The 22,535-nt window shown below is 40.9% G+C and overlaps 2 long non-coding RNA genes across 4 annotated transcripts in view; one reads left to right on the top strand and one right to left on the bottom strand.

Annotated features, from left to right (window-relative positions):
* LOC148225421 (uncharacterized) overlaps positions 1–22,535 on the bottom strand; it is a 65,483-nt gene that overhangs the window by 30,504 nt on the left and 12,444 nt on the right. The window contains exon 5 of one of the 3 annotated variants that reach the window (XR_015807277.1): positions 8,760–9,842. The exons of 1 other annotated variant lie outside the window; for it this stretch is intronic. This is a non-coding gene — a long non-coding RNA (uncharacterized LOC148225421). Of the gene's footprint in view, positions 1–8,759; positions 9,843–21,907; positions 21,973–22,535 lie in introns of those variants that run through there. One more of the 3 variants, XR_015807276.1, reaches the window with a different exon arrangement.
* The window catches only part of LOC148225422 (uncharacterized), a 76,331-nt gene that overhangs the window by 46,310 nt on the left and 7,486 nt on the right, over positions 1–22,535 (top strand). The window contains exons 4-5 of the long non-coding RNA XR_015807278.1: positions 11,343–11,425; positions 14,814–15,004. This is a non-coding gene — a long non-coding RNA (uncharacterized LOC148225422). The remainder of the gene's footprint in view (positions 1–11,342; positions 11,426–14,813; positions 15,005–22,535) is intronic.

Below are 22,535 nucleotides of genomic sequence, written 5' to 3'. Positions count from 1 at the left end.
GTGAGGATCCCACTGTGCCAGCAAGGGAGCTGAAGGAAGTGAGGAATACCATTAACCTTCCTGGCTGTCCTTGGCTGTGGGCTGAGCAAACCAGCCCAGCAGCAGGGGACCTGGTGGGCTTTAAAAGGGGACTTAAGAGGTTAATGACAAGTTCATTGAAAGAGAGAACTCAGTTCTGGGTAGCTAGGAGCTTTGGCTATTGTAAAATGCTGAGAAGTTTGGAGTATTGCAAAGGGTGAAACTCGGTTTCGTCTGTAATGAAAAATGTTACAGAAAAGGTTATAAAGCTGAAGCAGGAACTGCCAGTAAGCACAGTCTTCTTGTTTGAATCTGGGTCTTCTGCCTCTGTGCCTAGTGAATGAATTTTCAAAAGGGTGGGGGAAATGCAAATGGCAAAATGAGCATATATGTTGAGATCAGGGAGGGAAAGTTCTTCATTCGCATTTTCAAGTTTAAAGTTACTGTGGCCAAAGTGAACTTTAGCTATCGGTAGCCTCACGCATATAGGGGCTTTAATTCTTTCATCTTCCTTATCAGAAACTACCTGGACAAATTCTTTACCACAAGGGGAAAAGATCTCTTGTAGAGTAGCACAGAGAACAACATCTATGCATATCTGTGCTCTCTACAGATATGTACACTTCTAGCTTCCAGAAGTGCCATTCCTTTTCCCTCTTATGCTGGCAAAGTCCTCCTTAGCACCAAAGTTGAGGTGTGTTTATGGTGGGGAGTTTTTTACCTCTCCAAGCTGTGGGGATCTGAAACTGTGAAATTGTTAAAAGGTGAGCCCAGGTGTCACTATGCCCTTTTTGGTTGATATTCTAATACCTTTTGAATTTCTTCTTTGCTGCTTTTTGGAGGTGTCCAGGGCAATACCTGTACTTATGGAAGCACCCTCCAGGCATGTGCCACAGAGCAAGGATCAAATATATTGGTTTTTTTTCAAGCTCTCCACCATTACACACACCCTTCAGGAGTATAAAGATTGCTTATCCAAAACCCACACAGCTCCCTTGAGCTGCCAAAAGCCTCTGTGGCAGAAGGAAAGCTGTTCTCTCTACCAACAGTGCAGCCTCCATGTTGCAGTGCAGAGCTGGTTTTCAAAAGTTTGTTGTTTGCTGCCATGGAGCTGGTGCAAGACACGCACAGACATTTTTCCTCTATGTTAATGCAGAGATTCTTTTTGCCTTTGATTGGTCTATGACAGTGCAGGTCCACTGGCTGGATCTGCTGTTGCCTGCTATGACTGCATCATGGTTCATATGACTCTCTGTGGGAAGCAGAGATCCAAGGAGCAAAAGCTACCTCAGGGAAAAAAAACCCAACGGTTAGATTTCCAGATTAGACACATCCTGGAAATGGTCCCCCACCCCTCTTGTCACGCATTCATTTTTACAGCAGAAAATCAAAAGTCAAAGAGCAAGAGGGAGCATAGAACTTCATGGCATTAAGTCAGAGAAGACAGTAATCATCCTGGCATCTCTGGCTGCCTTCTGAAAGCAAATACTTGCCCTTGCTTAACACTGCTAGCCTGAATATAAGATGTCGGTATTGAAGATTAGCTTGGTATGTTGGCACAGAAGATGTTCTGACATAGGAAGGCAGGGTGGGAGAGTGACAGCAGGTGATCAAAGACAATCCGCCCTGGTGAATGAGCATTAAGGGCTGACAGAAGCGTGGACCTGGTACAGGCGGGGGAGGAAGGAGTTTGAAGAAACACTGATTGAGGTCAAGAAGATTTTCCTTTCAAAAAGGAGAGAGACAGAGGAACATTAAACAGGTAATGAGAAAGTAAATGGAGGAAAGCTACTGCACAGTACAGCTGCATGATAATCAGGAGAGGTTATACATGTATTCCCTAGCTATTCACACTGATCAGCCCAGGGACTTGGATCATGATGATAGCTGAGCATACAATAAAAGGAGATTTCCCAGGTGATTGTAGGCATGATCCAAAATGAACTACCTGCAGCTCTGTGGCTGTGTATACCAAATAAAATACCCAGGAGTTCAAAGGCATATCCTGGACCCTGTCTGCCTCTGTTCCTTGGGAAGCTGAGGGAATGCATTTAAAGAATATAATCTTGTGAAAAATGAGCTATCCTATAAGCTCTTCTTTTTATGGACAAATAACTTCCACTGAGATCAGCAGGACCCACTCATAAGTGGTCTGAATTGAAAACCTTTAAAACAAATGAGAGTTCTTAGTCCTTCTGCTTGCTCCAGGTATGCTTTGTTCTCCATTATTTCTGAGTTAAGAAAGCAAGATCTCTGTTATCTCAGGTCTGGAGGGAAGCGATACTTCTATTTGTTTCAAAAACCGAAACAGATTTTTTTAGTATTAAGAATAAAAAATCCCAAACCTTGTAAACTATACTTCGTAATTACTATGTTTTGGATTTGGCAGGACTAAGATACACTTGTTAAAAGCCATTGTTTGTATGAGAAACCTCCCAGTGGTTCAACGTGAAAGTAAGCTGCCCTAGAATATGTGTCTGCATCCTCTCATCTGCACCATCATACTACAGCAGAGCCTGGCAAATTAAATTACCAGAGTGTCCTGTTTTCTCCCAAAGAGAAGAGAAATTTGTTTGCCTCTTGCCCTGGGCTTGCTCATGTTGTTGAGAAAGCTGCTGTGCAGCAGCACGGCTGGGTGAGAGCTCTGTGAAGGCGGGCCAGCTGCCAGCAAAGCTGCCTCCAGCTCTGCTGCTCTCATTCCTGAGCTGTCAGCCCTGCTCTTCCAGGGGAGCGGAGCTGTCGGGGGCAGCCACAGCCGCACCACCCCGCTGCCCTGCTGTAATTACAGTACATCCTGCTCGCAGGCTGTTGGGAACACCTCATTAAATGAGTGCCACCGACGTGGCTTTTCCTGCCGGGATGCAGCGCTGCTCTGCTCCAAACCCGCGCGCTTCCGAAGCCTCGGCGCTGGCTCGGCTGGATCAATCCCTGCTGCTGTTAGCGGTGCAGGTGGAAGGGTGGGAAACAGCCTGAAGCTGATCCAGAAGAAGGCCTGCATTGATAGAGCTTTTCCTGTCTATGTGATGTGGGAATTGTAAGGGTGCCAGCAATTCTGCTCCTTTTCAACATCATCTAGCAAAAGAGACTTCTGCTTTCTGTTCCAGTTGAAATGTTTCCACTGGTTTCTCTTGGTTCCACCTGAAAAATAGGCTTTAGATCAGAGCCTTTGGGCAGCTGGTTTCATGGACATGTTACTGATCCCTGGAGCCATAGTTCACCAGTGGCAGCCCAAGGAAGACTCCAATGGCATGTCACCTGTGAAAGGTGAACTTGACCTGAAAATAGATCTCAGCTTCAAATATCAAAAGTAGCTGAAATGGTTTAACTTCCTGCACAGATACTCTGGGATGGCCAAGAAAAAGCTGTATGGGAGGCATTAGCCAGGGCTTTCTGAACCCTCAGAACCTTCCTCAATTCTCCACCTTCTGCCTTTTAACAGACCCTTGTCCAGCTGCTGCCACCTGCCCATGACACTAAAATGATTCCAATGATACCAACCACAGTTCAAACTGGGAATACTTGTATTTCCACATCAGGGAGTTGCTACAGATTAGCATGAATCCAACAATGGCCTCACATCTCCTGGTGATTGTCCAGGACTGAAAACTCCTCATAGGATAAGCTGCACACACTTCACTGTTCCTCTGCATTATTGTAACACAGAGCACCATGGCCAGACTGGAGAATCTGCTTCATGTACTGTGCAGGGCCCCAGCCCACAATATTTCTATTCACAATCCACTATGTGGGACTATGTCTCAAACATAAAATCAGGCTGACTAGATTTCTGGTTAGTACAATTATGCTTCAAAGGATGCTAAACTATTTTTCTTGCATTGTTTAGAAAAAAAAATTAATCCAACTAGAAGAATGATATGTCCTGCCTTGAAGAAAGGAATCACTGATTAACTTTTAGCATATATAAACCCCTGCCAGTTTCTGATAAGAGTCACCATACTTCACACAGAAATCACTGCTGAAAATCAGAAAACCAAATTACTTTTCCATGTAGAGGTAATAAGTGCATTTCATGATAGGCAGAAAAGCCTGTTAGGACATTTCTGGTTCTGGGAATTTGCAGGCTAAGGAATTAGCTGAGACATAAAATAAAGACTCTTTGCTAGGATAAAAAATTTAAGTTACTTTTACCAATATGAAATGTGATGGACTCAGCAGCCACTTTACTTGAGTCTGTTTTTAACTGGGATTGGATTCCCTATAGGTTAAAGCTGCTTTTGGTGCTCCTGTTTTTTCAATTGGCTTGGAGGGTGGTTTTTTTCAGAGTGAGAAATTTGCATTTAGATGGTCCAAGGTTAGTGCAGCTACTTCAATCTTGACATCCATTATAGCAGGCTGGGGCTGTGCAGGGTGGCAGGGGTGCCCTAAAGACTGCTCTGTATCCTACTTTATCCCTTTTCCTCACACAGGAAGAAGTTAGTCAGAAGTTCCTCTCTAACCTGGGACACAAAAGACTGATCAAGTGAGCTCCAAGCCCTTGTCCAAGAAGCCTTTATGGGGTGTCATTTCCTCTCCTCTCCTCTCCTCTGCCCTGAACATAGACCAGGGAGAATACAATGCAGCTTGTGGCAGGGACAGTATTTAACCTATAGGTTTATTATACAGAACAGAATGGTTATTAATTGATTTCTTTTGGTTTTCTACAAGTCTCTTCAGCCAGATGCTGAGACATTTTGTGGGCAGAACCCAAATGGATCCCTTCACCCCCAGAGGGTTTATTCCCAGGCTCCAGGCTTGCCAGTAAGCACGATGGGCTGCCAGCCTTACAAAGTCAGCAGGGCAGCTTATGTGCTCACAACTGTGGATGAGAGAGCAGGTTTGCAGGAGCTGGCTCTTTTTTTTCCCCCTCTTTCTTTCCACTTGCTGTTTCACTGGAAGTCTTTATGTGTGTGGCAGGCTGCTTTTCCTCATCCTGTTTAGATGAGACCCCTGAGATATGTCTGAGTATGGCAGTGCAGTGACTTCCAGCCAGCTCTGTGCAGACACGGGGACTGCTCAGGTTTCCAGGAATCTGAACTGGGATCTCTTGTACTTTGCCCAGCGTTTTTACCTTCTCAGAAAGCAGTGCTCTCCTTTAATTTCTGGCTTTTACCAGGGAAACTGTTGATCTGACTGGAAGCTCAAATTTATCAGATACTGATCAGAATCACATTCACTGAAGACAAGGGTCTTTTGATCAATTGCATTGGGAATTTTACCTGGAATTCAATATATATAGGGTCACTGAAGGCAAAGATTTTCACTGAGTTTTATCATGAAGTATAAACAGCCTTTGACTATAATTGTTTTACTAATTTGCAGTCATGTCTTTTCTGTATATGGACAATTTTCCAAGTAAGGGTAGGTTATTAAGATCAGATTCTTGCAATGATTATGCTGCTAGTTACTTTCTTGATTACAGCATGTAGCCTTTTTTCTCTTCCTTCCTCATTGGGATTTAGTTCTAATAGAGACCCTTTTGTACTGAAACAGTAAATTATTCTATCATCTGTTGTTCACTTATTGATATTGTTAATTCTCTTCAGGCATATTTTTCTCTTTTTGCTTGGTGCCTGAACACTTCATTCTGTAATTTACTTGTGAAGTTAGAAAACTACGATTTTAATCACCGAGTTGAAAAATAGAAATCCAATGTCCTGAAAGTAAAAAAAGAAGAATTTTAAAGTTTATTTGATATTTACAGATAATAAAGTCAAGAGATTGGAGAATAACTATCGCTCTTAAAATTAGGCTTTAAATGTTCTTCATTGAGTTAGAAGTACTACAGAGATTTCCTCGACTTTTGATGTGTGCTTGAAATGCATTAAAATGCAGTCAAAATAAATTTCATACCCAGAGCAAAGGAATAGGGTTCCCACTTACAGGATGGACAGTCACATCTTAGGAAACAGCAACATACAAGAAGATGGGAGGTTCTAAGAAACTGACAAGGTAACAGGAGCTCCCAGTCCCCTGCTTTGGTGATGGGCTCTGTGTATGGACTGCCAGCTTATAAAGAGAAGGGATTTTACCATTAAATGGGGCATTGAGACCACTATTACTGAAACAGTACAGGTCATTCTCCTGCTGGTACTTTAAAAATGAAAATGAAGGAAACGAACAGAAGAAGTCCAGAAGTGAAAAGGACAAAGATGGAACCTGGACAAATATTTTGAAACCTGGAGGAAATGCTTGGCAGTGACAGATTTGGAGAACTCCAACTGCTTAGCTTAGCAAAGAGAAGACTGAGAAGTAATTTGTTATCACTGAAAAGTACTTTCACAGAGAAGGAACACAAATCAGAAAGGATTTAAGCTAGCTGAGAAGGTAAGAGAAGGAATGAGGCTGGCAGAACATGGGAAGCCAAAGACACTTAAAGCTAAAATCAGGCATGCTTTTAATGTTGCAGAAAATTGTTGGAAGAAAGACCTGAGGGGCATAGTTGATTCTTCATCTCTGTGTGTCTTTAGTCTTGTCTAGAAGATAAGGTTCAGTTAAGCATCAGTAATTTTGTGCAGTACAGCCTCACTGGACAACAGTCCTCTGTCCTACCAGGGGTCAGCCTACACAAACCAGGTTTCTGGTGCTAAACATTATGTTGCAAATGAAGGGTTGCTTAAATTGGAAGTGAGACTCGTAGTTTGAGGTCGCTTTTGTAATGTCTGACTGTCTCGAGCAGCAATGACAGGAAATATTTTTTTCTTCTTCTATGCTTTTCCAGGTTTTCCATTTTTAAAATAGCGGATAATGTCACAAGTTTCAAGTCTTGATATTTAGGTCTAGTATAGCTTAAGATCCTTGGGTAAATGGCTGAAGTACCAAAAGGATACTTCTGCTTTGGATAAAAGGCCAAAATATTTTAAAAATTCACATTTGCATTAATATAGATCTATGTGTATCTCCATCTGTAGTGAAGCAGAAGAAAAACTGGAATATTTTCTCCCTGAAGACTTAAGCAGAATATCAGAAGGTTACCACTCATGGGGAGAAGAGCTACCCCAATCTGTGTATGTCAGGCAATGATTTTCATCCATAAGAATAATCACAGGGATGGGGTAAACCACTACTAAAACCTATTCTTTCACCACTCTATTCCTAGGCAACGCAGCTGTTTTACAAAGTCCTTCTAAAAAAAGTTTATGTAGCATTAGTTACCTATTACAACTGCTGTCTGAGACCATTGTTTCTCAGAGAACAGTGACTACGAGATCTGTCATCAGGGAATTGCCACAGCAGAGACTTTATGTGCCAGACTTGCCACCGAAGTATTCTTGGCTGCTTCCTCTGGTCTCAAGTGCTGGTCTCATTTGAGTCCTAGCTGACTCAAGAGCTAAGAGCTAGGAAGGTATTTTCCATCTCACTCTGATGACGTGGTATTGAGAGGGAATATTCCTCAGGGAGAGGTGGAATCATGACTACAGTTCATGGGTGGACATTTATTGCTTTTGGTTTATTGCAGGTAGGAGTTCCTGCCTACGCTCCAATCAAGCACACAGAAAATGTAGCATAGTAGGATATTCTTGTAGCAAATGCTGTTGCTTTTGAGTTCTTGTAAAAAGGCTTCTATGATAAGACATATGCTAAAAAGGGTGTTACTGGTCTATTGTATGAAAAGAAGCTTTTTCTGGAGTCATCCTTGAAATGGCTGCAGATTGTGATATTGTCTATATATATATTTTTTTTTTAACCAGAATTACATGCATGCAGTCAATGACTTTGCTAGTGAGCCAGGTCATTTTCCTGGGCTTCACAAGGCACAAGATGATCAGATGCCCTGCAGAACATTTTTTTTTCCCTTACATTTTCCTGTGCACATTGTTTTGACACTAACTCAGGAAGTGGAAAAGATGCACAAAATTTCTCATTGACTTTATATGTGTGGTTTAAAATTGTGGACATGCTAATAGTCATGTGTGTTTAAAAGCTTCTTTAATCACCACCTTGAAGCTTGAGCCTCTGGATATCAGTGTTGAATTGTGCTGGTAGTAGCTTTGTGAGGAGGAGTTTCCTCAGACACATTTACCTGTGGACGCCAGAAAAAAGCTGGGTCGAACAGATAGGCATTGCATGGTACTTAACAGTACAGGTTGGACCCTCTTTGTTTTTCAATTAGTTAAATTTCATTTTCTTCATAAAATGAAATCCTTATAATTTTGGTGCAGATAACTATTGCATCAGTTTAGGTGCCTTGGGGAGGTGTTTCTCAGTGGCCCAGATTTATCTCAGCAGATAGTTGGAGGTGTTTGGAGCTTGCTGAGTGAACTGCTCATGTTTTGTGTGCTCATGAGGCTTCTGTGCAGCACAATGAGAGTTTTGTACTGAGCATGAGGCAAAGGACAGCTGCTGAGAAACGTGGCTGAGGCCACTTCAACAGGCAAGAGGTTTCTGGTAAGGCCTTAAATACTCATTGGCCATTAGGTATGGAAGTTGGATTTTATGGTCAGGTCCCTAATTTTGTTTTATTGCATTAGGAAAGACTAAAAAGTTGTCATGAATTTTCTGACCTATTTCATGACATTCATAAAAATCTAAATTAATCACATTTTACACCTCCAAGACTCACATCTGCAGTGTTTTGCTTAATTGTTATTTTTCTAGCCATAGGGAATTCTTGGTCCAAGGTTCCCAAAAGGACCCCAGACATGTAAAGATTTTCAAAACAGATATGAATATTGCAGCTGAAAGTCAAGTTGAGAATTGGAATGCTCTGGATGCTAGTTCCAGCTCTTGGAATCTCCATGGATTAGGAGAAGGACCAGAGGTTACTTCTATTCATGCTTCAGTACTTCAATAACACCAATTTCCCTGCCTGTAAAATGACCTCTCAGGCTGCTATTCAAATTAAGGTCTAGAATTTTGGAAGCTAACAGAACGTTTACAAAATGTGTTACAGTTTACAGGCAGCATCCTTCCCTTCCCCCTCCATTTCACAGAACAGGAACCACTTCAGTACTGCTAATACCCGGTAGGAGCCCAGCGAGCTCAGCTCCAGAAAGGTTTGAATAATTCAGTGCCATTTGCTATGTGAACATAGACTGTGACTGTGGAAGGTCTGATCCATCAGCAGCCTTGGCTGTTCCTCCTCTTCCCCTTACAAAATTGCCACATTGGGATAAACTTGCTGCATTTCGTGATGAGAGTGAAAGCAGCCAGGCAGCATGAAGTGAACCTCTGTGGCCAGTGGTGCTTTATTAACTTCTGCTCACCAAAGTAGTTTTCTGCAAATTGCCCTCTTCTACTGGTTTCCTGGAGATACTGTAGTTATATGTAACATATGAGCGTTTTAGAAGTTGAAACCATATTATTAGGCTTTTTATTAAATTAATTTGTGTTTTGCCCATGACAAATGCATGCTTTCCTCACTTCAGAGGAAACTGCTTGCAATGTGTGCAGCCACAGACACTGCAACAAAAACCAAGCCACCACCCACCAAAGAGCAGTAACAAACTCCCTGGGACATGGTCTCAGTGATTTGCAGAACAATGAATACCTGTTCGCTGGAATTATGTAGGATTTGTTGCACAATCAGCACTGACAGGGATGTTGCTGGGGTTTGAAGCTTTCTCTTACAAACAGAAGCTGCTCTTTCCTTTAGGAAGAAAATACCCAGCACAGGAGCCAGCTTGGAGTGCATTGCCAGCTGTGCAAAGAGGGCTTAGGGACGAGCAGTCCCTCAGGCCACCTCACTGCTGGGCTTGGTGGTGGCTCCCACATGGCAGCATCTGCTTCTCAAGCTGATCTAGTGTGGTCCAGTTTGGTTTTTCTATATGTCAAGTTTTCTATCCTGTGCAAGCTGCTGGGACACTTAAAATACCAAATAAGGCATTCTGAAAGGAAGAAAATATTAAGGAGAATGCTATTTCCACAGTTAACAAATATGAAACTCTCATTGCATGTTCCACCTCCCTCTCTACTCCCCATCCACATGCACGTAGAAACAAAGGGAGAAAACTGGGGAGGGGAAAAGCCATTAAAGTAAAAAGGCCATAAAAATTAAAAACCATTAAGACCACAAGAACCATCTGCACTCAGACATGTTGTGCATGTGCATGCCAACTTTCTGTATGTACATTTGAAGGAAGGATTTTAGGGAATGTGCAGCCGTGGGCAGTGAGAGCCTGAGAAGCATTTGTGATACCTAGTTTTAATTTAGGGCATGCAGTTGGGTTTGTGAATGTATCTAGCCAAAACCACTACCCTCTTGCCATGCTCTCTTAACAGCCAACACTGAAACAAGATTCAGATGGTGACTAAGGTTTTACATTTTTAAAAAATAAGATACAAGTCCCTTTTCACATTAAAAGTTATCTCATTTAGGGGACAGTTGTGAAATCCTACTTTAACTTTTAATTCCTTTTTAATTTTCAGAAAATATGTAAGTAGAGTCTGCAGGACAAGGCCAGTGTTCTCTCCCTGCATCCTCACCTATAGAGGTAGCTAGCTTTTTACCCTATGGCTTTATCATTTAAAGCAAACTTGTTCTGTTCACTGACCTTGAGGGTAAAATCAAAGCCATACTGATTTCACACAGGTATTTCACATAGGCCAAAAAAGCCAAAACCCACTACCTTTCAGTATTAAAAAAAATCCAAGTAAATCAGACAACCCACAGAAAGCTAAAAGCATTAAAGACTCCATGTAGGAAATAGTCCACAAAATTTTCTCATACAAGCAGCTTTTTCAAAATTATCCTTTTATACAAATAGAAAACCTTTGAAACATTTTTTCTATATGACCTTGTGATTCTTGCTGCCTATGTGAAACACGCAGGATTAAGAAGACCTCATTACTGAGACAGGATCATTTACTAGCTGCAAAGTGAAGTAATTAGTTAACTTTGGGCATTGTTCTAAGTAAAACACGTGTACCTTTGCACAGAAAATAAGCAATATTTTCTTCATTAAAATTGGTTTCAGGAAAAGTGTTTCACATCATTTATGCCAATTCAGAGGAGAACTGATTTTTGAATCACAAATTTCCAACATCCAGTTTGAGTTACATGCATACACGTGTATGATTGCTATGCATGTCTGCAGCAGCTGGACTCAATGACCTTAAAGGTCTTTTCCAACCTGCGTGATTTTATGATTCTGTAACAAAACCAATTTGAGGTGCAAGGAAGAATAACCATTGCCTAATTGCAGCACCTCAGCATTTAGGGCTTTAATTCTGATTGTGCTTTATTGAGGCATAGCGGCTTCCATGCAATCGGGAATGAGCACTTTGTTGGATAAGCAGGAGGTGAATCCTTTTAATTGGTCCTTTTCTTAGAAATGTATTAATGTCAAGAAAGAGAATGCAAAATCTCTCAAAGTTTGTTTTCACAGAGTTACCTTGGTGAGTTGAGACGGCAGTAACTCTGCAAAAATAGAAGTCTTGTAACAGCAAATATAGGACATAAGAAATTCAGGTGAGCATTATCTTCCTGTACATATGCTAAAGCTATGAGTGGGATTTTAAATGTACATTGATCACTGAGCGGAAAAAAAAAAAAAAGCTATTGATTTCCAATGGGATTTACACCTGGAAGTCATTTAGAGGGAGCTTTTGAAGATGTATTTAAGTAGGTAAACATCTAACAGGATTGAGAAGAATAGGGAATCTTTGGGTTCAAGGGCTCTTTGGCAATTGCTGTGGCCAGCATCAGCTGCCCTGTTATCCAGCCCAACCCTTCCCTGATGTGATGAGCACCAGGTTGGGGCACTCGTGTAAAGGGGACCTAGAGACCAAGGAACAAGGTGCAAGGTAAGCAGAGGAAAGAAAGGACCCATCTAAAACACCCATGATGTACTCACTCCATCCTCCTTGTTACACATACTGCAATCATCTTCTTGTACAGAAATGAAGGACAGTGACAGATGAAGGGAAAAATATTATTACCATTACCTTTTTAGGGAAACATGATATCCTTTGAGCATTTTCACTTCATGTGTGCATTCCTACTATCTTCAAATAGAACTCAGTTGTAAGTCTCAATTTATTGTGTAAAGTGGTACTAAATTCCAGATGAAGCACACATTTTAAAATCTACCTATAGAACTTCTTGTACATAGAGTTAAAATTTATTTGTACCTGAGCTTCAAGTATGGTTTAGCAGGCTTCTGTAATGTGGCCTACAGAAATACAAGAAAAGTACTCTTTCCAATGCTGTATTTGACTTTGTGCTTAACATGTAAACTGTGACTGAAGTAACATTTGCAAACAGAACATGAGTCCATTTCTTACCACAAGACTCCTAATGTATTCACTGATACCTCTTACTAAAGCTCTAGTTTGCAAACCCCTCAGACACATGGATATACTAATGTCCAATTTTTCTTTAGTTTAATTACATCACTGAGACCTAGTGTTTCAAAATAATCAACACCTTAATCAGAGAAGACTGTATTACAAGAAAGTCTTTTTGTTTGCTGAAAATGAAAGGATGAAACCTTGGGTTAAGTCAGAAAAAGTTATCTCCTACTTTTACCTCCTTCCTTTGCCATATTATGATTAAGAAACATATTTTTTGTCTGCTTTTCATTCTTCTTGAGATAAGCCACATGGTTTCCAACCTTCCTTTCCTTCCTCAGCAATTTCTCCTGCACCTAAGGTAATTGCCCAGGAGGGACTCCAATTGTTAAGCTGGATGGAGAATTCCAGAAAGCTTAATTTAGGTTTTGATCATGAGCCTGGTATAGGGCTCATTTTGTAGCCATGCTAAAAGGTCTAGTCTACACCTACTACATACTGAATGACTGGAAAAAAGTCCAATATATAAATCATCTCATTTGAAGTTTTGTTTTCTTACTTTCATCTTATTTTGTAATCTGGGTTATGAGTGTAAAAAAAGAAGTACATGTAGCATTTCAGTGAGGAAGTCTTGAAAGCACAGTCACATCCATGTTTTTTATTTCAATTGAGCAATTCAACATGGCTTTAGAGAGAAAAATAAAAGAGAACACTCTTTGGACACCAATAAAATTCAAGGTTAGGGTCTAAAAATATGGCATCAGCCTAGTCAGCTCACCAAATCCAGGATCTGCAGTGGCACAGCTGTATCCTTTAAACAAAACTGTTAATATTAATTACTATGAAATGTTCTAACAGAAACGCAGGGCAGAAAGGGACTATTTTAGTCCCTCTCTCTGTTTCAAGGGAGGAATAAGTATACCTATGAGATTTTTCTCATGTCAAACCCCAATATTTCTTGCACCAATTTAAGCCATTGCTCTTATCCACCAAATATGGAGAGAGCCACTTCCTCTCTGAAACAGTCTCTGTATTCTTGAAAACTGTGAAATCTTGAAATCTGGGAAAGGGAGAAAAGGAATTTTCATCCCTGATCTGAGAAAGTTTTTTAGAAATCTTTTATTTGTAGGTTATGTTCTCTACTAAGGAGAACATGTTATTCTCCTCTGGATGTTCTCCAAGTGTGCCACATTGCTCTTAAAGTACAATATCCAAAATCAGCCACAGTGCTCCAGCTGAGGCTTGATCAATGATGGGTGGAAAAATGATCTTTCCATATGTTTTGCAATCTATATTTCTCTCTGTATCTCCCAGTCTTATGAGATTCAGGGGGAGTGCTGGAAAAACACAGCTATGATTTATGACTAGTATACTCCCAAGACCCTTTTCTGAGAAAATGTTACCTAGCCAATTATTTTTCTTCCTCTGTTGGGAAGGAATAATCAACTAACAATACATTGCATCTTATTTATCTTTTTTTGAATCTTGCCTAGTATTTTTAATCCATATTTCCAGATATTTAAATTCTAAATAACCCTCATAAACACTTGTCAGGCCCTCCACCTGCAGTCACCTTCAAGTTTAATTTCCAATTCTACCATCTAAGTCAAAAACTAAATGAAACACCATTAAAACAGCAGGATGTCTCTGATGCTTCACCCCAGCTAAAAGGCCCATTTCAGTGTCAGAGAAAGGAAAGGCACATCCACAGGCTGTTATTTATTTCTCTGTAATTCCCACCACTGCTTAGCCAGTCTTTTTATGTGTGCTCTTTCTAGGAACTGGTATCAGGGTGGCCAATTTATGCTGACTAAAATCCTCTGCTTTTCCCATTCTATCCCATTTTCCCTTTTATAGAACTTGACCCAACTTCAAAAGTAACCACTGTATTCTAAAGCACTTTTAGTCAATTTTTAATATTCTAGGCCCAGCTGATTTCAGAGTATCTAACAGGTTTAAGGCACTTGGCTGTCTGCTTGGAGGAGATCAGTTCTTCAACTAGTCATTGCTGTTACAGCACATTTTGAAATTATGCAAAAGTCATACACTATACATGACATTTGATGTTTGACTTTTGTAAGCAAACACTTGTTTGACTTTTTCAGAAAGTACTCAAAATACCGGTGGGAATTTACACTTTCATATTTTAGATGTATTCAGCAATTTATTAGTGAGTGTAGGGCACAATATAAGGTTGTTCAACAGCACTCCTAAATTTTGATCCACCTCTCCTTGCAAGAATCAAGCTGCTGAATTAGCTGAACACTGTTCTTAAAGCAGAAACAGAGCTGCTTATTTCCAAACCCATGGACTATTGATGAGAGCAGACATTTGTTTTTCTATAGCTTGTCCTCTTCCCATATTTAGTGATCAGTATGTAACAGTTGTATTATCACTCAGATTTCTGGCTTTGTAAGATGCCTGATGTCTGCAGCAATTTTACCACTGCTGTTTATTCCAGTCATGAGAAAAAAGGAGATGAGGTATGTTAGAGTCAAAGATAACATCAGAACATAGTCTTAACTTGTGTGTAATATCTGAAAAACTCTGCTTTACCCACTTTTTAGGCTAAAGAGACAAACTTTGAATGTGCTTCTGATGACCATTACTACTGCCTTGTTATGTGACTGCTCCCAATGCCTCTGTGCAGCTGATCCCATTGCCAGCAACCACATAGCACTGATTAAATTCTGATGAAGTGGCAGCTACGGGATGCTCCAGATCCAGGGAACCAGCATAGCAGAGACAAGAGAAAAACGTGAGTATTAAGCAGTGCCATCTAGTGTAGTGCAGGCACTCCTTGACAGGGAACAGAGTGGCCTCCAGGCATGTTTTAGCCTTTAACAGAAAGAGAAACACATACACACTAAACCCATACACACCACAGAAGAGTTTTGATGGCAAATAAAAGATGCCAAAGCAGTTTTGTGCCTTTTCAGTTCTGCCTGATTTACACCCTGGTACCCAGATCTCTGTTTTCTTTTTTGGATCTTTGCCTGGACTACAAAGAGGGGAGTGTGTCTGCATAAGCCTCTCTATAGATTTGAGCATTCATACTGCCAGATTAAGAGACCCATTTGAGCAGTGCAATGACAGATGGTAAGAATTGGTTGGAGGGAGCTACCAAACCAATTTGTGTGCAGCACCTGGTACTGCAAGGCTTTAAGGGAAGCTCTACCAAGATTTGAAGTCCCTGATGGTACAGATGCTTTCACTAGTGAATTAGAATGCTCACAGAAGAGGATAACACACTGCCTAGTTTTAGGTATTGCCCATCCCATACAGAGCTCTGCACTGCACGATGGTAAACTCTCCACATTCCCCATTAGCATTTACAGCTGCAGCATAGTTCAAGGACAGAAACACAGAAGAAATACCCTATGAAATCACATAATTGCTGTTAAAAGCCAGTGGATGCATACAACAATCAAATCTTTCACATAGGTCAACAAAGATTACTGCAGTAACCTTTTTATCAGCTGAACATTTTCCACTCAGCAAGTTCTCTCCTCAGCCCCCTGTTTCCCTTGAGCAGCCTGGCAGACCAGCCAGCTGAACAGAGTACAGGCAATGCTTTCTGAGACTCTTCCCAAAGGGACTAAATCCATCACTAGCATAACGTAAAGCCAGGTAAAATAGGTAAGCCAGGTCTTACCACCTGACTCCTTCCAGCTCTCCACCATCACCTAGATAACAAGCAAATCACCCAGTTTTGCATAACAGGACTTTATCCTCAACATGACCCAATCTCTTCAGCCAGAGCAGGCTCCCTCCATTAAGTAAGCTGCTTGTTAGTCTTATCTCATCAGCTGGGAGGCAGCTGATTAGTTACAGGTGGAGGCTAAACCTGTCATCTGAAAGCCCCATCTCCCACGTGACCTGATGATTTGTTTTTTTTTTTTTTTTTTTATTTGTGTCTTCCTAAGCAGATGCTTTGAGTGTTTTGGGATACTAAGAAACCAGATGAAATTGTGTGACTGGCGTTACACAGAATAATGGATTAGAGGAGAAAGTGGCTTCTTCCTTTTTTAAAATCCGTGATTGTGTTTTGGTTTGAGCAGTACAAGAAATGCTTCAACTGGTGTCTGAGTTGTAAACGTGCCTTTCTACATGACAGCACAAAGAAACCGTCTCTTTCAAGGAGATAATTTATTTGAAAAATGTTATCTATACAAATGGGTAAATTAAAGCTTTTTAAGTTTTCAATGCTCAGTTTGGGTTTTTAAAGTAATCACCTCTGCAGATAAATAACTCTGCATCTGCTGTTATTCACAAAACAAATATATGGAAGCGTACTGAAAAACAGAAAAAAACAGGACCGTGGGACAAGAGAACAAGAAGAGCAAAGCATGAAATGGCCAAGCACTTCCCACCCACTGCTTTGCCCCCAACCCTGCCTCTGCTCCTGCAAAGCAGGGAACTGCATGAGAGCTTTCTTCTTGCCCCCTACATCTTCTGTGCTGTTGTCCAGTGCCTTTGCACATTTGCCTGGTCTCCCAGGAGCCTGATCTCCAGATTGGAAAATGCCATGTTAACAGTTCACCAGCCTCGGAATGGGGAATGACAGCATCACTGGGCTTGGGAGCAGGAGTGGCTGCAGCCTGGGCACTCTGCAGTGGGTGGCAGTGTGACTTTCCTCCCGGTCCCCTCCAAGGAGGGGCATTGTGTCTCTGTGCCCTGGCCAACTGGGAAGCTGCAGGAGAGGACCAGGCCATGCAGCTCTTCACCTCCAGGTTCATTACACACATCTCTGGCTGAGGCTGGCAGCAATTATACAAAACCCCAGGAGAAAGAAAGTGGCCTGACTTGATGTTGCCTGCTCATTAAAATCTTCCTCCTTCACAGGAAGACCTCTGAAGAGTGCATGCCAATATTTTAGGCAAGATGTCATTTATTGAGAAATCTGGAAAAGATGTCCACATCGTTCCATCATGTCAAAAATCTCATGAGGAGGAGGTAGATTCAATTATCCCATTGTGGGCTCTTAGAAGCTGCTGCTAAGAGCAGGTAGCTTTGGCCATCCCAGTGCCTCTCGGACCTCCTCGTCAGCACGCCCTTAGCTCTGGCCCTGTGTGTAGACTCAGGGCAAGCTAAATGTGGTGATTTTTATATCTTATTGCTGTGTCATTTCAAAATGCTTTTCCAGAACCTGTGCAAAGCAGCCAGGCATCTCAGTCCCCTGAGAAATCTCACTGTACAATAAATGATTTTTACCCATATTTGCTAGCAACAATCCAGTTCTCAAAACAGGTATGATGGGAGAGCGAAGGTCTCAGAATAGGCAAATCCCTTATGACCAGTACACTTCTCACACAGTACCAATAAACCTGAACTGTGGGTTTGTCTAGCAACAGTGAAACTACACATTAGAAACTTGTCATAGATGAGTGTTTTAAGGTCACTTTAAGTTGCAAAATTTCCATATGAAGAGCTGTTTTAAAAAGTTAAGTGTGAAACATTTAAATGTTGCCAGTGCCAGAGCCCAGCCTAGCACAGATCTGTCAACATTGGCCTGCAATGATGGGTTTTTTCCACTAACTGCAGGGTTCTGAGTGAGTTTATCCTGAATGTCCACACCATGCTCATTGCATTGAGCACCCTTCTCAAAGGGATGGCTGTTCTCTGCTATTAGCAAAATTTCTCACTAAATGTTTAGTGACTGCTATCAAAAAAATTCAGCAAGAGAAATTAAAGAAAGTCAGGTCACTGTGGATGTCCTCACCAAAATTACGCAGGGTGTCAGGTCAAACCAGGAACTGCCTTATTACTACCCTGATCTGGGCTCACTTTCTAATCACATAATTGACACAATATTGCAAATAGGTGAGGTTCTGAGTGTTTTTTTTTTTTTTCAATTCTTCCAAGTTGCTATTACCTGTTAAATTGCACTGCAGATAGCAGCAATTTTCCCTCCTTCTCCCTCATCCTCCAAAAATCTCTAATGCCTTACGATGCATCGCCACTTATCGCTCATTTTGCCACCTGAACACTGGCGGGGAGCTGACTGACTAATCCCTGCTGTTAATGCACATCAGCAGTACTCAGATCACTCACATCTGAATCACTCCTACCCTCTGCAAGCTGAGCCTCATTCAGGTGTTTAACATGCTAGACCAAGTGTAGCTCTACATTACAGTCATTTAGTAAATGAGTGATTGTTTTGGGCTCCAGAAGGAAAGCGAGAGAGTGGAATAGTTTTGCTTTTCCTTACAGTGTTTATGCCACCTAACTTTTGCAGAAAACTAATGTGATACTCATTGTCCAGCTCTTCTTTCCTTACTTTTTGTTTGGTTAAAATGAAAGGCTGTTTTTTTTATTTCTTTTTTTTTTAATTGTTTTCATTATACCTTGTTATCAAGTTAAAAAGAGTGGTTATGAGTTGATCCTTCTTCACAAAGAGGCATTGAATGATTATAGCTAATAGACTCAACCTGATCATGGATAAAATTCATAATTCATAAAAGAATATATCCTGTGAGGTAAGTAACTTTATTCTATGAAATAAGTAATTGACATGAATAGTTCAACCTGTAGATCCTTTAACTGCTATTTCTACCCAGATCTGCTTTTCCAGAAGGAAAGGGCTTTATTTTTACAAACAAATTTGTAATCTTATTTAGTTAAAAAAAACCAGTGAGAATATAAAATAATTGTTTTTTTCACTTATGCTTTAAATTGCACATGTGTATATCATTGCTTTTTGTTTCATTTCTCAAGTAGTTAGTGCTATATGTAAAATCAGTTCTACTAACAATGCTGTCTGTGGAGAAAGAGTGGCAGTGTTGTATCTGTGGCAGTTCAAAGACAAAGTTTGCAGGAAAAAGTAACTAATCTCTTTGATTAGAAAAGCTGTTATATTCATTTTTTCCAGCTGTAATAAATGACACTCCCTCATCCAGCTTAGCTCTTTTATATAGCTACAAATGTTGTAATGGCTTCAGATGAACTGTACAGAACTGCCCAGAGCTACACTTTGAAGTAATGTTTATTTACAGTTCTCTGTATAGTTGGTCTCCATGACTAACCATCAAAATGTCGAAAGGGTTCTCTTTTCCTTGTGAGCAGTAATTTTCTAGGTCAGGTAACATTTGCATTGAGCACTGCTCAGAGACAGACACTCAGCTGTATTCAGACGGTACAGTTGGATGCAGTGGCTAGGAAGATCTTGGACATGTACTGAAATAAAAAATTCCCTGCTTGTTTTAAAGTAGATTTTTTCCTTTTGATTTCATACCCCTCAGTGAAAGGTTATCAGGAATAGAGAGGTCCTGTTCATAGAGGTCCAATGTTGTCTTGCTTTATATTTAGTTCTGCATTAAAAAATCCACAAAGAACTATTAATTGATATTTTTAGGCCTTTTAGTTGTGGCAAATGCAGCATCATTTTGGCTGGTCCAGTGGAATTCACTTAAATACAAGACAAGGTTTCTTCTAGCTTCAGCAGCAGCAGAATCTCATTCTTTAAATTTGATCTGGGATTAATTTAAAAAAGAGCCTGGAAAAATCAGGAGCTCTTATTCCATTGAGATGGACAGTGGGGCATCCCACTTCTCCTGTACTGTCATGCCAAGCTGTAACCCACGTGCCTTTTGCAAATATCTGCTGTTTACAGAGCTGCAGAATCACAGGATAGTTAGGGTTGGAAGGGACCTGTGGAGATGATCTAGTCCAAACTGCCTGCCAAGGCAGGGTCACCTAGGGCAGGTAACACTGGAACGTGTCCAGGTGGGTGAATGTCTCCAAAGAAGGAAACTCAATGACCACCCTAGGCAGCCTGTTCCAGTGCTCTGCCACCCTCAGAGTAAAGAAGTTGCTCCTCATATTGAGGTAAAACTTCTTGTGTTTTTGTTTATGACCATTGCTCCTCATCCTGCCACTGGGCAACACTGAAGATAATCTGGCACCATCTTCTTGATAGCCACCTTTGAGACATTTATCTACATTAATGAGATTCCCTCTCAGCCTTCTCTACACTGAATAGATCCAGCTCCCACAGTCTCTCCTCATAAGAGAGATACTCCAGTCCCAAAATCATCTTTGTGACCCTCACTGGACCCTGTCCAGAAGCTCCTTGTCTCTCTTGCAGTGAGGAGCTCAGAACTGGGCACAGCATTCCAGATGTGGCCTCACTAGGGCAACCAGAGGGTGAAGATCATCTCCCTCAACCTGCTGGCCACACTCTTCCCAATGCACCCCAGGATTCCATTGGCCCTTCTGGCTGCATGGCACTGCTGGCTCATGGTCAGCCCCAAGACTCCCAAATCCTTCTTCCCAGCTGCTCTCTAGGAGGTCAGCTCCCAGCCTGTGCTGGTACTTGGGGTTATTCCTCCCCATGTGCAGGACCCTGCACTTGCCGTTGTTGAACTTCATAAGGTTTCTCTCTGCCAAAAATCCCAGCCAATCAAGGTCCTGCTGAACGGCAGCACAGCCTTCAGGGGTATTGGCCACTCACCCCAGTTCATGTCATCAATTAAACATCAGCTCCTCAAGAGCTGGAGGAATGTAGGTGAAATACGATAATCTGCGCTGGAGGTACTCAAGTCAAATGATTAGTGGTCCCCCAGCTTTAGAACCTTTGAATCCATATGCCAGACAAGATGTCCCCTCCAAAGATCAAAAGTTTATGTTACAGTCCATCACAATTTCCCAAGTAAATGTAAACAAAGGGAAAAATGTTTGGATCATAGTTACAAGTTATGGTAGGAGAACACAGGACATAGGCAACTATACATATAGATCCCAAAGCTTAAAAGATTATTTGGGATCATAGATGTTTTCCCTGTATTACATAGGGTACAGGTTTTTTCCAGTTAACTCCTACAGGAACAAGAGGAACAATTTCTCTGAGAAAATCGATCATTTCCAACTTCAAAATGCATAGTGATGGAGAATCCATTACAGTCCTTGGTAAATTGTTCTAATAATTAATTACCTTCCATACTAAAATGTGTTGAGTTTCAAATTTCACTGGTTCCTGTCAGACTTTTTTCCACTTGACTGAAATGCCATATATTATCAAATTTCTACTCTTCTGTTCTATTTCTACGGGAAGACGGGAAATTTATAAATGATATCCAACTCTCCCCTTAACCTTGTCTCTGTTAAGCTAAATAGATTGATGAACTTAAGTATCTCATTGAAAGACAAAGCTTCCCCTCTTGTCACCCTTCTCTGAACCACTCTGTTGGCCACCAGACCCTTACAGCAGAAACAAACACTAATTCAGTGACCACTGCAGCTCTGCCCATACAGAGGCTTCAGTGAGAAATCCCGCAGCAGATATGGAGCACTGATCCTTTGATTCACAATCTTGGATTGAAAATTTACACTTGCCAAATTATTTATCACTACTTTTCTCTTTCTTTCTTTCTTTCTTTCTTTCTTTCTTTCTTTCTTTCTTTCTTTCTTTCTTTCTTTCTTTCTTTCTTTCTTTCTTTCTTTCTTTCTTTCTTTCTTTCTTTCTTTCTTTCTTTCTTTCTTTCTTTCTTTCTTTCTTTCTTTCTTTCTTTCTTTCTTTCTTTCTTTCTTTCTTTCTTTCTTTCTTTCTTTCTTTCTTTCTTTCTTTCTTTCTTTCTTTCTTTCTTTCTTTCTTTCTTTCTTTCTTTCTTTCTTTCTTTCTTTCTTTCTTTCTTTCTTTCTTTCTTTTCTTTCTTTCTTTTCTCCTTCCCTTCTCAGGACACTGCAACCACAGACACATTGACTGTATTTCAGTTAATTCTCTGAGGCCTGTAGCAAGGAATGGGATAACGACTGCTTCTTTCACAAATCCAGATGTGCAAATAAAAATGATAGAGAAAAGCAAGGTGAAAAACTGGGCCAGCCAGTAATAGCTTAGGTATGATGAACAAGTCACAGCCTATGTTCTTTTTCTGTTTCCTCTGACTAATTGCCAAAATGAATGCATGAAATAGAAAGTCAGTAATACGCCAACAGGTAACTTTCTGCCCATGCTAAACACGACACAGTAGGTGATTACAGAGCAGGGAGTCATGCAAATTTGGAGGCAAAGGCCAAAATGGCTCTTCCTTCCCATGAGAGTCTGAGAAGCACCATGGCTGTATTTGATCTTACAGAGAAAGTATATATCTCTTTCTATATCCCTTTTATAACCAAACTAAACTAAACCCCCAGTAGAAACAGCAGAATATCTTTCTAAGGTGCTCTGCCAATGTCCATGCACATCTCTACCTCCCCAGTCCCTGGCAGCAGTAAGAGAAGTGAAGGCAAGGTGTTGCTTATGAAGTCAAGCATGTTATGGGATGAGTAAAATTCCCCTACTGAGTCATCAT

Source organism: Sturnus vulgaris, chromosome 1 (assembly GCF_052056855.1).
Source record: "Sturnus vulgaris isolate bStuVul1 chromosome 1, bStuVul1.hap1, whole genome shotgun sequence".
Taxonomy (NCBI): domain Eukaryota; kingdom Metazoa; phylum Chordata; class Aves; order Passeriformes; family Sturnidae; genus Sturnus; species Sturnus vulgaris.
This window is presented reverse-complemented; position numbering and strand designations above follow the sequence as displayed.